We start from the raw sequence: 15,127 nt of genomic DNA on the forward strand, positions 1-15,127 counted from the left end.
AACAAAAATGGGAAAGTATTGATTCATGTAACTGACAAGTCTGGGATTAGGGCTACAATTAAGAGCTCATTTGATTTCGTCAGGATTCAGTGTCTCTCTAATTCTTGGCTAAATTCTTCCTGGTTTCTTCATTTTTCAGGTTTCACATGGTAAAACGATGCAAGCCAACAGCCTCAGAGGTAGATTCCCCAGGTTCAATGACAATGGAAAATGTGCCTCTGCCACGCGAGTTCCTATAAGCATCTCTCTGCTCCTTATTGGCTGTACTTTAAGGTTGCCTGATTTAACAAATAAATATACAAGATACTCAGGAATTTTTAAATTATTTCTAATTGTTGGTGATATTCATGGGACATAACTATTCTGTTTATTATTTATCTGAAATAAAGTATACCTAACTTGCATACCTCTTCTATTAATTATATTTCTCTGGGTATTTGACTTTCCACTAATAGTTCCTTGTTTGGCAGACTTTGCTTATGAAATTGCCTGCTGTTAGAGTCTATGTTCCATTTACACTTTAATATAGCTTATACAGTGTTCACAGCCAATTTACTTTCTTTTGTCTAATGAACATTTTTTAGTAAGACAGTAGGCTCAACATTATGAGCCAGTATTCTGATCATACACTTGTATAAAATTAACAGTTCTGAGAAGTGCTTTTCAAGTTTGATCTCGATTAAATACCTAATAACATTTTTTCAGTTGGGCACTTTGCTTTTACATTATTCAAGATGACATTTGCCTTTCTTGATTAGCAACTAAAATAATTATTATATCCCTTTAATTTTTAATTTTAATGAAAGTCAATTTGTAATGTATTAGCTCCAGGTATCGGAGAAGGCAATGGCACCCCACTCCAGTACTCTTGCCTGGAAAATCCATGGACAGAGGAGCCTGGTAGGCTGCAGTCCATGGGGTCGCCAAGAGTCGGGCACGACTGAGTGACTTCACTTTCACTTTTCACTTTCATGCATTGGAGAAGGAAATGGCAACCCACTCCAGTGTTCTTGCCTGGAGAATCCCAGGGATGGGGGAGCCTGGTGGGCTGAAGTCTCTGGGGTCGCACAGAGTCGGGCACGACTGAAGCGACTTAGCAGCAGCAGCAGCTCCAGGTATACAGCATAGTGCTTCAGTATTTTTACAGTTTACACTTGATTAAAAGTTATTATAAGATAGTGACTAGAATTACCTGTTCTATACAATATATCCTTATTGCTTCTCTATTTTATACATAGAAGTTTGTATCTCTTAATTCCATACCCCTAATGTGTAGACCACTCATTGGTCTACTTTGTTCTCTATATTTGTGAATCTGTTTTGCTACATAATTTCTTTTGCATTATTTTTCAGATTCCACATATAAGTTTATCGTACAGTATTTGTTCTCCTCTGTCTGACTTATTTCACTGAAAATAAGATCCTCTAGGTCCATTTGCATTGCTACAAATGGCAGAATTTTATTCTGGTGTGTATATGTGTGTGTGTCTGTGTATGCCACATCTTCTTTATCCATTTGTCAGTTGGTGGGTGCTTGAGTTGCTTCCATGACTCAGTTATTATAAGCAGTGCTGAGTGCATGTAATAAGAACATGTGGCTATGTGTATCTTTTTGAATTAGTGTTTTCATTTCCCCCCAGATATATACAGGATCATATGGTAGTTCTAATTTTAGTTTTTTGAGGAACCTCCATACTGTTTTCCATAGTGGCTGTACCACTTTACATTCCCATCAACAGTGTACAAAAGTTGCATTTTTTTCCACATCCTCACCAACATTTGTTATTTGTAGACTTTTTGATGATAGCCATTTTGACTGGTATGAGGTGATATCTCATTGTGGTTTTGATTTGCATTTCTCTAATAATTAGTGATGTTGAGCATCTTCTCATTTGCCTGTTACTTGAAGCAATACATTTTCCATCAATTCTTTTTTAAAACACAATTGAGTTTTTAAGTATTGGAGTACTTTAACGAAATGGTTTGATTTTTCTTTAATTTGCATATTCTTATTGCTAAAGAGATATTGAAAACTGAGCAACAAATAAGTAGCTTTACTCAAATGGATTATATAAAGGTCAACAAGAAATTTGTGATCTTTCTTTCAGAATTAAATTAAGATTTAAGTGCTTCAAATAAACTAAAGATTCTATCAACTTTTTAATATTTGTTAAAGAAGGCCAATGGATTTTTTTTTTTTAATGAGAGCAGACTGAAGAGTACTAAACACTAATAAAATCACAAAACTCCTTTAATCATTCTGTTCAAACATTAGAAATGCTGAATTAAGAGAACACACTGTAGCTGGCACCCCACTCCAGTACCCTTGCCTGGAGAATCCCATGGATGGAGGAGCCTGGTAGGCTGCAGTCCATGGGGTCGCTAAGAGTCGGACACGACTGAGCGACGTCACTTTCACTTTTCACTTTCATGCATTGGAGAAGGAAATGGCAACCCACTCCAGTGTTCTTGCCTGGAGAATCCCAGGGACGGGGGAGCCTGGTGGGCTGCCGTCTATGGGGTCGTGCAGAGCTGGACACGACTGAAGCGACTTAGCAGCAGCAGCACTGTAGCTGGCAATAGAAATTGATGTCAAGAAAGGCCATCAGATGCTGTTTGAGCAGTGTTATATAAAACAAGGGCAAGACAGCCAGCGCCTTTATAGAATCACCTTTGCTTCAACTTTGAATAGGATTTCAAAATCCTTTGAAAGGATTTTACTCTCAGTGGCCTTATACTCAAAACTTTTTCATGAGAAAAATATTGCACAACAGAAATTTTTTCTGCATTGTCATTACTAGCATCCATGGCTGTGACAAAACAGTTGAGGTGCTCAGACTTCTGATAATCTATGCAATAGTAAATGGAGCTAGTGCATTTTTATTTTCCCAGTGGATTTCATGTGGGCACTTGAAAATTTGCTTGAGTTTTGGAATTAGAAAATACTTCTGGTAGCAGGACACCTGGACATTTGAGTTGAAAGACTGAAAATACACTATGTAGAAGGCCATTGCAATATCTGCTACAATTATTTAATTCTCTGAAAAAATCTGTCATTTTGCTACTTTCTTTGGTACTAGTTGGAAAACTCATGCATCTCTTATGCCTACTGTTAGGATATGCCAGCTTACATTTGACTTTGCTATTGAATGAATAATCACATGCTGCACAAAAATCTTCAAAGAGATCTTTCCTTATTTCCATTGTCCAGAAAATTTACCATGAGTTTTACATTTTTGCTTTGACACTTGGGACTTCAAATACACATCAATAAAATAATAGATAATAGCAACCATCACAATCACAAAAGAGAGTGCATTTGATAATCTCATGGCAGTTTCAGTGCCAAACCCATAACTAACCCGAAGCAGGTTGAACCATTGAAAGTGTAAATTTGTGAACTAACAGTAAAGCAAACTTGGTATTGGCGCAAAAAGGTAAACTTTCATTTGCCGGCAAAGTACAGTCTTGAAAGGTACAGTCTCTGAAGAAAGCCAGAGCTTTCCTGTGTGAGGTTTCAGAAAGCCTGGTGTTCAAGAAATGATGGGCTGTCAGAATGGGGTGTTTGGGAACGAATGGCCTTTCTGTGGTTAGTGTGGTCTCTGGCGTTAGGGGGCTACTGACCTGCTGACTTAGAAGCATGGCCCAGTGAGTAAGACTGTTGATGATTGGCTGGGTTTAGAGTCTGTGGACTGACACAAAGTTATTTCTAATTAGTAGCGATTACTTGTTCACCACATGGAATTTTCGTCAAGTAATAGTCTCATCCTTTCTGCAGTATGAAAAATGTGTTCTTTGATTTCTCAGTCTCTGTTTTTGGTTTTCCCTCAACCAAACCTTCAGGGAGGACCATGGAGAATTGTCCAGATTTTTATTTATGGAGGTGTGATTTTCAGCCAATGTTGCCATTTACTGTGGTGAGAAAATGCTTTAACTGTCAAATTGGTATAATTTATTTAAAAACAAAAATCTGTGTTCTGGTCATTTAGAGCATTCTGAAAGTCAGTACAGGATGTAGGACGAAATTATCTTCTAGAGAACATGTCTGTATTTATAGGATGCTGCCCAACACCCTAGCTTCCCCAGAGTATCACTAATTGAAATGGAACAATATGTCATCTATTTAATAGCCATTTCTCTTCAATTCAGTTCAGTTCAGTTGCTCAGTCGTGTCCGAATCTTTGCGACACCATGAATCGCAGCACGCCAGGCCTCCCTGTCCATCACCAACTCCCGGAATTCACCCAGACTCACATCCATCGAGTCAGTGATGCCATCCAGCCATCTCATCCTCTGTCGTCCCCTTCTTCTCCTGCCCCCAATCCCTCCCAGCATCAGAGTCTTTTCCAATGAGTCAACTCTTTGCATGAGGTGGCCAAAGTACCGGAGTTTCAGCTTTAGCATCATTTCTTCCAAAGAAATCCCAGGGCTGATCTCCTTCACGATGGACTGGTTGGATCTCCTTGCAGTCCAAGGGACTCTCAAGAGTCTTCTCCAACACCACACTTCAAAAGCATCAATTCTATGGCACTCAGCCTTCTTCACAGTCCAACTCTCACATCCATACATGACCACAGGAAAAACCATAGCCTTGACATAGACGGACCTTTGTTGGCAAGGTAATGTCTCTGCTTTTCAATATGCTATCTAGGTTGGTCATAACTTTCTTCCAAGGAGTAAGAGTCTTTTAATTTCATGGCTGCAATAACCATCTGCAGTGATTTTGGAGCCCCCCAAAATAAAGCCTGACACTGTTTCCACTGTTTCCCCATCTATTTCCCATGAAGTGATGGCACCAGATGCCATGATGTTTGTTTTCTGAATGTTGAGCTTTAAGCCAACTATTTCACTCTCCACTTTCACTTTCATCAACATGCTTTTCAGTTCCTCTTCACTTTCTGCCATAAAGGTGGTGTCATCTGCATATCTGAGGTTATTGATATTTCTCCCGGCAATCTTGATTCCAGCTTGTGCTTCTTCCAGCCCAGCGTTTCTCATGATGTACTCTGCATAGAAGTTAAATAAGCAGGGTGACAATATACAGCCTTGATGTACTCCTTTTCCTATTTGGAACCAGTCTGTTGTTCCATGTCCAGTTCTAACTGTTGCTTCCTGACCTGCATACAGATTTCTCAAGAGGCAGGTCAGGTGGTCTGGTATTCCCATCTCTTTCAGAATTTTCCACAGTTGATTGTGATCCACACAGTCAAAGGCTTTGGCATAGTCAATAAAGCAGAAATAGATGTTTTTCTGGAATTCTCTTGCTTTTTCGATGATCCAGCGGATGTTGGCAATTCGATCTCTGGTTCCTCTGCCTTTTCGAAAACCAGCTTGAACATCTGAAAGTTCATACTACTGCTGAAGCCTGGCTTGGAGAATTTTGAGCATTACTTTACTGGTGTGTGAGATGAGTGCAATTGTGTGGTAGTTTGAGCATTCTTTGGCATTGCCTTTCTTTGGGATTGGAATAAAAATGGACCTTTTCCAGTCCTGTGGCCACTGCTGAGTTTTCCAAATTTTCTGGCATATTGAGTGCAGCACTTTCACAGCATCATCTTTCAGGATTTGAAAGAGCTCAACTGGAATTCCATCACCTCCACTAGCTTTGTTCATAGTGATGCTTTCTAAGGCCCACTTGACTTCACATTCCATGATGTCTGGCTCTAGGTCAGTGATCACACTATCGTGATTATCTGGGTCCTGAAGCTCTTTTTTGTACAGTTCTTCTGTGTATTCTTGCCACCTCTTCTTAATATCTTCTGCTTCTGTTAGGGCCATACCATTTCTGTCCTTTATCGAGCCCATCTTTGCATGAAATGTCCCCTTGGTATCTCTAATTTTCTTGAAGAGATCTCTCGTCTTTCCCATTCTGTTGTTTTCCTCTATTTCTTTGCATTGATCACTGAGGAAGGCTTTCTTATCTCTTCCTGCTATTCTTTGGAACTCTGCATTCAGATGCTTATATCTTTCCTTTGCTCCTTTGCTTTTCACTTCTCTTCTTTTCTCAGCTATTTGTAAGGCCTCCCCAGACAACCATTTTGCTTTTTTGCATTTCTTTCCATGGGGATGGTCTTGATCCCTGTCTCCTGTACAATGTCACGAACCTCATTCCATAGTTCATCAGGCACTCTGTCTATCAGATCTGGATCCTTAAATCTATTTCTCACTTGCACTGTATAATCATAAGGGATTTGATTTAGGTCATACCTGAATGGTCTAGTGGTTTTCCCTACTTTCTTCAATTGAAGTCTGAATTTGGCAATAAGGAGTTCATGATCTGAGCCACAGTCAGTTCCTGGTCTTGTTTTTGTTGACTTTATAGAGCTTATCCATCTTTGGCTGCAAAGAATATAATCAATCTGGTTTCAATGTTGACCATCTTGTGATGTCCATGTGTAGTCTTCTCTTGTGTTGTTGGAAGGGGGTGTTTGCTATGACCAGTGTGTTCTCTTGGCAAAACTCTATTAGTCTTTGCCCTGCTTCATTCCGTATTCCAAGGCCAAATTTGGCTGTTACTCCAGGTGTTTCTTGACTTCCTACTTTTGCATTCCAGTCCCCTATCATGAAAAGGACATCTTTTTTGGGTGTTAGTTCTAAAAGGTCTTGTAGGGCTTCATAGTACCATTCAACTTTAGCTTCTTCAGTGTTACTGGTTGGGGCATAAACTTGGATTACTGTGATATTGAATGGTTTGCCTTGGAAATGAACAGAGATCATTCTGTCGTTTTTGAGATTGCATCCAGGTACTGCATTTCGGACTCTTTTGTTGACCATGATGGCTACTCCATTTCTTCTGAGGGATTCCTGCCCGCAGTAGTAGATATAATGGTTATCTGAGTTAAATTCACCCATTCCAGTCCATTTGAGTTCACTGATTCCTAGAATGTCTACATTCACTCTTGGCATATCTTGTTTGACCACTTCCAATTTGCCTTGATTCATGGACCTGACAGTCCAGGTTCCTATGCAATATTGCTCTTTACAGCATCGGTTGTTGCTTCTATCACCAGTCACATCCACAACTGGGTATTGTTTTTGCTTTGGTTCCATCCCTTCATTCTTTCTGGAGTTATTTCTCCACTGATCTCCCATAGCATATTGGGCACCTACTGACCTGGGGAGTTCGTCTTTCAGTATCCTATCATTTTGCCTTTTCATATTGTTCATTTCTCTTCACCTTGTGTAAATCCTCTGTTGACATCTTTGCCTACTTATCCATATTGTTTTAGTTATTATATTTCTGAATCTCTTTATGTATTAAAGAAAATAGTTTTTTTAATACACTATGATTGTGCATATTTTTCTCAATTATCATTTATCTTTTGACTTTATTTTTAGTGTAGTTTGCCAAACTAAAGTTTTTGAATTTTATTTTCAATTTATTAACCTCTTTTGTATGTATTTCCAAATTCTGAGTGACTTTTACAAAGGCCATTCCCAATTCAAGGATACAAAAACATTCTTCTATGTTTTCTTGTCAGAGAAGGCAATGGCACCCCACTTCAGTACTCTTGCCTGGAAAATCCAATGGACGGAGGAGCCTGGTAGGCTGCAGTCCATGGGGTTGCTGAGAGTCAGACATGACTGAGCGACTTCACTTTCACTTTTCACTTTCCTGCATTGGAGAAGGAAATGGCAACCCACTCCAGTGTTCTTGCCTGGAGAATCCCAGGGACGGGGGAGCCTGGTGGGCTGCCATCTATGGGGTCACACAGAGTTGGACACGACTGAAGTGACTTAGCAGCAGCAGCATGTTTTCTTGTAATTCTCTTATAGTTTCTTTTTTTTTTTTACATTTAAATTTTAATTCTCTTGGGAATTTATTTTGAGTACCATGTGAAGTCTAGAGCCAACTTGATTATTTTTCTCTAGAAAAAGATAAAAATCAAATTTGGAGATCAATCAAAAAATCTGCTGAGATCACCTTTTCCACATTTGAGAAGTCACCTCTACCATGTACCAAAGTCCCCAGTATATTTGAGTCTATTTCTAGATTTTTAAAAGTCTGCTCCTTTGGTCTATCCACATAGGCGCACCCCCTGTTTGAATTACTGAGACTCTGGCGAAACTTGTGCTCGCTGGTAGTGTATTCCTCCCTTGTTACCTTTCCTTTTTAGAGTTTTGCAAGCTCTTGTTATTTATTTTTTTCTAGATTAACCTTAGAGTTAGCCTGCCTGGCTTCAAAGCTAAGCAAAGTAAAATAAAGCAGAGACCAAAATCTGTTGTGTGCTCATTGAGGTTACATTAATTTATGAATAAATTTGGCAGGCGTGTCACCTTTGTGACGCTGTGCCTTCCTCCCTAGGAAAGTGGTATGCCTCACAATTTTCTCCACGTCTTTTATTTTGTACCTTGTTGTTGTTTAGTCGCGAAGTCATGTCTGACTCTTTTGTGACCGCATGGACTGTAGCTCTCCAGTCATCTCTGTCTAGGGAATTTCCCCAGCAAGAATACTGAAGTGGGTTGCCATTTCCTTCTCCAGGGGATCTTCCTGACTCAGGGATCAAACCAGTGTCTCCTGCACTGCAGGCAGATCCTTTACCACTGAGCCACCAGGGAGGCTCATTTTGTACCTTAATGGTGTTTTGATGTTTTCTTAAACACAGTCCACATTTAAAAATTGTTTATTCCTATATATTTGACCTTTTTCATTATTATTATAGTTTTTTCATTTTATCTTCCAACTGCATTGTTTAAGTATTTGAAAGTCATTGATTTCTGAATAGTGATTTTTATCCCACCACTTTATTAAATTCCTTTTACTGCTTACAATCATTACTAAGTTGATAATTTGGGGTTATTCAGATACATAAGCATAACTTCTGCATATGTTTATGGTTTCCCTCCTCTTTTCAACTTCTTATTTAATTACACTGGTGAGTGCAGCTAATACAGAGAGAAACACTCTTGGTAGTAGTGCATGTAACAGTTACCTATTGCTACTGTAATACTTCAGAACAAACTATCCCCAAATCTAGAAGTTTAGAACAGCATCTCTCATGGCTGCTCAGACAAGTTGCCTGACAGTTCTGTAGGCTGGGTTCCACTATGTATTTTTAGTCAACATAGGTCAGATGGTCTAAGATGGACTTATCTGGGAAAGTTTATATATTAACTCAGATCACCTCCTTGTGGCCAAATGGTGTGGCCAATTTATTTATTTACTTTTCTTGTGGTCTTCCCTAGTGGCTCAGATGGTAAAGAATCTGTCTGCAATGTAGGAGACCTGGATTCAATCCCTGGGTTGGGAAGATCTGCTGGAAGAGGATATGGAATCCCCATAAGTTTGTGAATAAATGAAGTTAGTTTACCAAAAATAAATAATGATTCTGATACCCTTGAGGAAGAAATGGGTGTGACCAGTTTTCCTGAGTTGAACTCTCACAGTTGCCACACAGAACTTGGATTTGCAAGAGAACTAAGGCAAACCTATTGGGAGGACATGCTGCTGGGGTATATATCTCTGTTATCTGGTTCTGAAGTTCTCAACCTCTGCCAGAAAGATGAGACCATATGCTGAAATGTTTTCAATCTTCAAAAAATTATTTTCCTGTAAAATATTTATTAAAGATCATGAAGGTTGCCATAGGCAGAGCTGAAGCTGGTCCAGTTTCCTTTCAGACATCTTCTCTGTGAGTACAATAAGGTTCCAGGGTATTTCTCTACTCTTAATATTTTTCCTTTCCAAGATAGAAAATGGACTGAGAAAAAGGTATTTACTGAGGTGTTTGCACTAAAGGAAAAAGCCAGATACATTTTCAATTCTCCACATCAAATACACAAAATGTCCAAAACTAAAAACTTGAATACATTAATAATGTAAACTTGTCTTTGCATTTCCCTGTGTGTTTGGTAAATGCATGGCCAAGAAAAACTGGTCACATTTTATAAAATCACTCAAGGGTCTCTTGGGACCTTCTTGTGTTCTGCCAGAACTCACACAAAACACAGAGTTCAGTTCATTTCCTTCCTTAATTCCATCCCCATGTGACATGTCTGGACAGTTGTATGCATTCTGCATGTGTCTGTTATAGATGAAATAACAACTATGGCTTGAAGAGCATAAGGACTCATGTGAATAGGGTTAATTCAGAAATCAAAATAAAACAAGAACTTGAAGATATGAATTGCCAAATAAAATTAGTCTGCCCGTGTGGAATGACCTATGCCATTGAGAATGATGGTCTGGAGACATTCTTTAATTTTTAGCTTGTACATCAGATTTAATTTTGAGATGAAAATGAGTTGTAAACCCTGTGGCTTAGTAGAGAATAATATACTAAAAGAAAATGAATTACAGTGATCTTTCTCCTGAAATTAATTAGGGCTTGCTTTGTGGGTGGCAAAATGGAATAATAGGGAGATGGTTCATACAGTTTGAGGAATGAAGAGAGGCCCAAAATAAGAAAAGGAATCATGAGATCAAAATGAGGAAAACCAGGGCTGGAATGTGGAGTAGAGTGTGAAGCAGGTGGGAAAACTGATTGTAGATGAATGGGCAACAATAGTGCCAGAACAATACCTGTTTATGTAGCATGGAGAGAAGGCATTAATAGCAAGGGACAATATAGGGCTTGATGCAGTAAAGGAAATGAATAGAAGTAGATAGATATTAATTGACAATTATTTTTCAAATCTGTGGTAATAGAGAGGCACCAGTAATTCAAGGGAGAAGGCAATGGCAACCCACTCCAGTTCTCTTGCCTGGAAAATCTCATGGAAGGAGGAGCCTGGTGGGCTGCAGTCCATGGGGTCGCTAAGAGTCAGACATGACTGAGAAACTTCACTTTACTTTTCACTTTCATGCATTGGAGAAGGAAATGGCAACCCACTCCAGTGTTCTTGTCTTGAGAATCCCAGGGACGGGGGAGCCTGGTGGGCTTCCGTCTATGGACACGACTGAGACGACTTAGTAGCAGCAGCAGTAATTCAAGGCATAGGTTACCAGTATTAGGTATTGCCTTAAAGTGCTAAATGGTAGTTAAAAATGGCATTTACTTCTACCTTATATGCATGAATTGATTATTGTTGAACATTTTCCCACATATTTGCTTATAATTTTTCTTTTATGAATTATTTATACTTTTTTTTCTGTTTGTACTGGACAAATTTATTTTCAAAATGGAAGTAGCTTTATTACCTTTGCCAGTAATAAACAAAATAATAAAAGTTGTATGTACACCTTATAAAATTCAGATTTTCAGCAAAGGATAGAGAGAGAAAAATCAATCATGAGAATAATATATTATTATTATTTTGGGCTTGCCTGGTGGCTCAGATGGCTAAAGAATCTGTCTGCAATGCCATAGGCCCAGGTTTGATTGCTGGTTTGGGAAGATCCCCTGGAGAAGGGAATGGCTACCCACTCCAGTATTCTTGCCTGGAGAATTCCATGGACAGAGGAGCAAACAACTATTTTCATAATGTTTATGAAAATTAGATTTAGTAAAAAATTTCATTGTGAAAAATATACATAACATAAAATTTATTGTTTTAGCCACTTTTGAGTGTAACACTATGGTGTAAACACGTTGTATTTCATCCAATTTTCTCACTTGCAGTGATAACGTCTCATGTAAAAAATAAAGATACAATTCTTTAAATGTTCCCTGTGGTTGCATTGTAGGGCTGGCCCATTGATGGACATTTGGATGTTTCTAATGTTTTTAGCTGTTAAAAACCATGTTGCGATGAACATTCTTATGTCATTCCTGTACATTTTTGCAGACCAATCTATTTACTTTAGGCTGAACCCCAAAGGGTGAATGGCTGGAATGAACAATAATCACATTTGTAATGCAGATGACACATATTGTCAGATTGACTTTCAGAAATGCCATAACAGTTACACTCCTACCAGCAGGAAATGAGCTTATGGATAGTGATAGCAGAGGGGCTTCACAGGTAGCTCAGTGGTAAAGAATCTGCCTGCCAATGCAGGAGCTGCAGGAGATGTGAGTTTGATCCCTGGGTCAGGAAGATCCCTTGGAGTAGGAAATGGCAACCCACTCTAATATTCTTGCCTGGGAAATCCCATAGACAGAGAAACCTGGTGGGCTACCGTCCACGGGGTCTCAAAGAGTTGGACATGACTCAATGACTGAGCACCCATGTCATAGTAAAACAGGATTTGACTCATTTAACTACCTCATGACCATTCCTTGGAGTACTCTTGCATCAATAAGGGGTGTGAGAGACCCTGTGGTCTAATGGTGTAGAACACTTGGAAAATTTGAGTGAATGCAGTCATAGCTCTTGTATATTTAACACTGGTCTTGAATAAACAGTTAAATTTTATATTAAATTAGTAGGATTTCTAAAAACTAATGATAAAACAGCAACGTATCCATTAAGTCATATGGTCTGTTTGGGTGTAATCAAGAAGGACAAATCTGACTCCATATTGGATCTGTTTATTTTATTTTAATCTTTGTATTCTATTGCTTTTGCTTCAAGTTAAGAATGTTGCTTATGGCCTGTCATACACAGGATAGCCTGTTCTCAAGACTTTGACCATTTAAAGGTATAACACTTCCATTCACATAGAGATAAAAAACCTGTAGAACAGAGAATAACATTTGTCTTGTTGGAGGTTCACAGGAATGTAGTGACCTGACCTGTGTGCAGCAAGACCAAAGGATTCCAAGAAGTTTGCAGTAACCAACCACACTCCCTCTCCTTATAGTATAAAAGAAGCCTGAATTCTAACTCGGATAAGATGGTTCTTGGGGACACTAGTCCACCACCTTCTTGGTCTGCTGGCTTTCAAAATAAAGTTTCTATTTCTTGCCCCAATAATTCTTGATTTATTGGCCTGTCGTGTAGTGAGCAGTATGAGCTTGGACTTGGTAACATATGTTGTTGATTTTCTGTTGCCCATTCATCTATTGACTATCCACCCATCCATCCGTCCATTCTCTTCCTACTTCCAAAAATAACTCAAGGTGTTCTTGATATATTGAGGTAGTTTTTTGAATTGTAGTTTGTAGCCATTTGTATTAGAATTGAGCTTCCTGGATGGCGCTAGCAGTAAAGAACCTGTCAATGCAGGAGATGTAAGAGACATGGGTTTGATCCCTGGGTTGGGAAGATCCCCTGGAGGAGGGCATGGCAACCCACTCCAGTATTCTTGTCTGGGAAACCCCATGTACAGAAGAGTGTGGAGGGCTACAAGTCCATAGGGTCTCAAAGAGTCGGACACAACAGAAGAGACTTAGCAAGCACACATGCAGTAGAAGAGCTCCAGGTGCTCTTTCAAAATGTAGATTTTTGATTCTCACCACGAACCAGCCAACTTGGAATCTCTGGAGCATGGGGCCTGGGCAGCTTGCTAACAGCCCCTCCTATACCACATGACTCTGGAGCATCCTAAGGTGTGTGGACACCAGGGACTATTGGGATGTTGGAGTGTGGAAATTTGATTGTCCAACTAAGTTAATTAATCTCTGTATGGAACACCACAGTTGTTCTAATTTTGTGGTTATTTTTCCAACCATTTGTTGCTTTTTTTTTTAAACTGGGAGTCATATGAAAAATGTTGCCCACACTCATATGTTATTACATAACTTTAGTAATCCCTTCATCCCGATCCAGTATTTTTCTCTAAGAAAAGACACTTTGTAGGGAAGGAAAACATCTGAATAACAATATCCATTTATTTTTCAAGAGAAGTTTTGAGGAAAGTTTTAAGGAAATTGTCAGGTGTTTTCAAAAGCCACACTTTTGCCCTGAAGGCAAAGGGTGAAAACTTGGATCTTTTGAGCCTCCTAATGCCACTGGAAGAACCCACAATTATGTGTACTTTATGAGGGGTACCATGGCTTGTAGTCTTTTCCTAATTCACAAGGTAAGAGTCACCTACGATTAACTGCCCAAGATACAGTTTTCAGAGCTCTGCCCCAAAGACGCTGAATTGGAATCTCCAGGGGAGTGAATTGAGAATCAGATTTTAAACAAGTACCCTGGATGATTCTTCTATTTAGGCACATTTGCTTTTGGAATCAGGTGTGTGTGTGTGTGAGTGTGTGTGTGTGTTTGTGTGTTAGTTGCTCAGTCATGTCCAACTCTGTGACCCTATGAACTGTAGCCTGCCAGGCTCCTTTGTCCATGGAATTCTCCAGGCAAGAATAACTGAAGTGGGGTTGCCATTTCCTTTTCCAGGGGATCTTCCTGACCCAAGGGTAGAACCTGTGTCTCCTGCATGGCAGGCAGATGCTTTAACATCTGAGCCACCCTGCCGAATGTGGTATGGAATCAGTTATATGTGAGTTTAAATCCTCACTCTGTTACCTTAGCTTGATGATCCTTGGCAAATTACTGCTTTACTTCTCCAAACCTCAGTTTCTCTATTTATAAAATTGAGATGCTTCCTTACTCAGGCATCTTGTAAGAATGAACTAAACTAATAGTAGGTTAAGTTGCCAATACAGTGTCTAAATGCAGTCAGACCTTAAGATTTGTTACTTCCCATCCTACTCCCCTTAGAATGATTATGTTTGTTCAGATCCTACTGACGTTAGGAATTTATGATTGCCCTTCATGCAAATAATCCAGACTAGCTTGCTGGCAGGGAAGCATATGGGAAAACCACAAAAGGAAACTTCTCCCTGTAGATCTGAGCTCTGTTTTTCAAATTGTGGTCCATACATGTGAATCACCTATGACTCGCTTTAAAAATAATTAAATCAATAAACTAGGCTCCTGGCTCTGACTCCATACTCATCAAATCAGAAACTCTAGGAGCAGCCATAACCAGCCTTTACAACAAGGACTCTTAATAATCCTTACGTATCTGAAAGTTGAGAGGCAGAGAGAAAAAGCTCCTAACAGTCAAAAGAACCTCCTTCCAGAGAGTGTCCAGAATTGCTGGCTGACGTCCCAGTGCCTGTGCCATAGCGCATCTCATTCATCAACATCCTCCTTGGTAGGCAGCATCCTCCTCTGTCACTCTCATTCCAGCTGGAGTGGAAAAGAAATTTGATCTAACATTTCCTGCAATGCCTCTGGTTTCCATAGCCTACTCTCCTGGTCTCCCTCCACACGCTCTCCTGGCAGCAAGATTTGTGCACCACTACTGGGTTATATCATCTCCAGTTGACAGTGGTCCTTCTGAGACTGTTGGCCAAGA

The 15,127-nt window shown here is 39.5% G+C and overlaps 1 long non-coding RNA gene across 1 annotated transcript in view; it reads left to right on the forward strand.

Moving 5' to 3' along the window:
- Positions 1 to 345, forward strand: part of LOC123332912 — a 105,798-nt gene extending 105,453 nt beyond the window's left edge. The window contains exon 3 of the long non-coding RNA XR_006550078.1: positions 140 to 345. This is a non-coding gene — a long non-coding RNA (uncharacterized LOC123332912). The remainder of the gene's footprint in view (positions 1 to 139) is intronic.
- Positions 346 to 15,127: the final 14,782 nt, after the last annotated feature.

The sequence above is a fragment of the Bubalus bubalis genome, chromosome 3, assembly GCF_019923935.1.
Source record: "Bubalus bubalis isolate 160015118507 breed Murrah chromosome 3, NDDB_SH_1, whole genome shotgun sequence".
Taxonomy (NCBI): domain Eukaryota; kingdom Metazoa; phylum Chordata; class Mammalia; order Artiodactyla; family Bovidae; genus Bubalus; species Bubalus bubalis.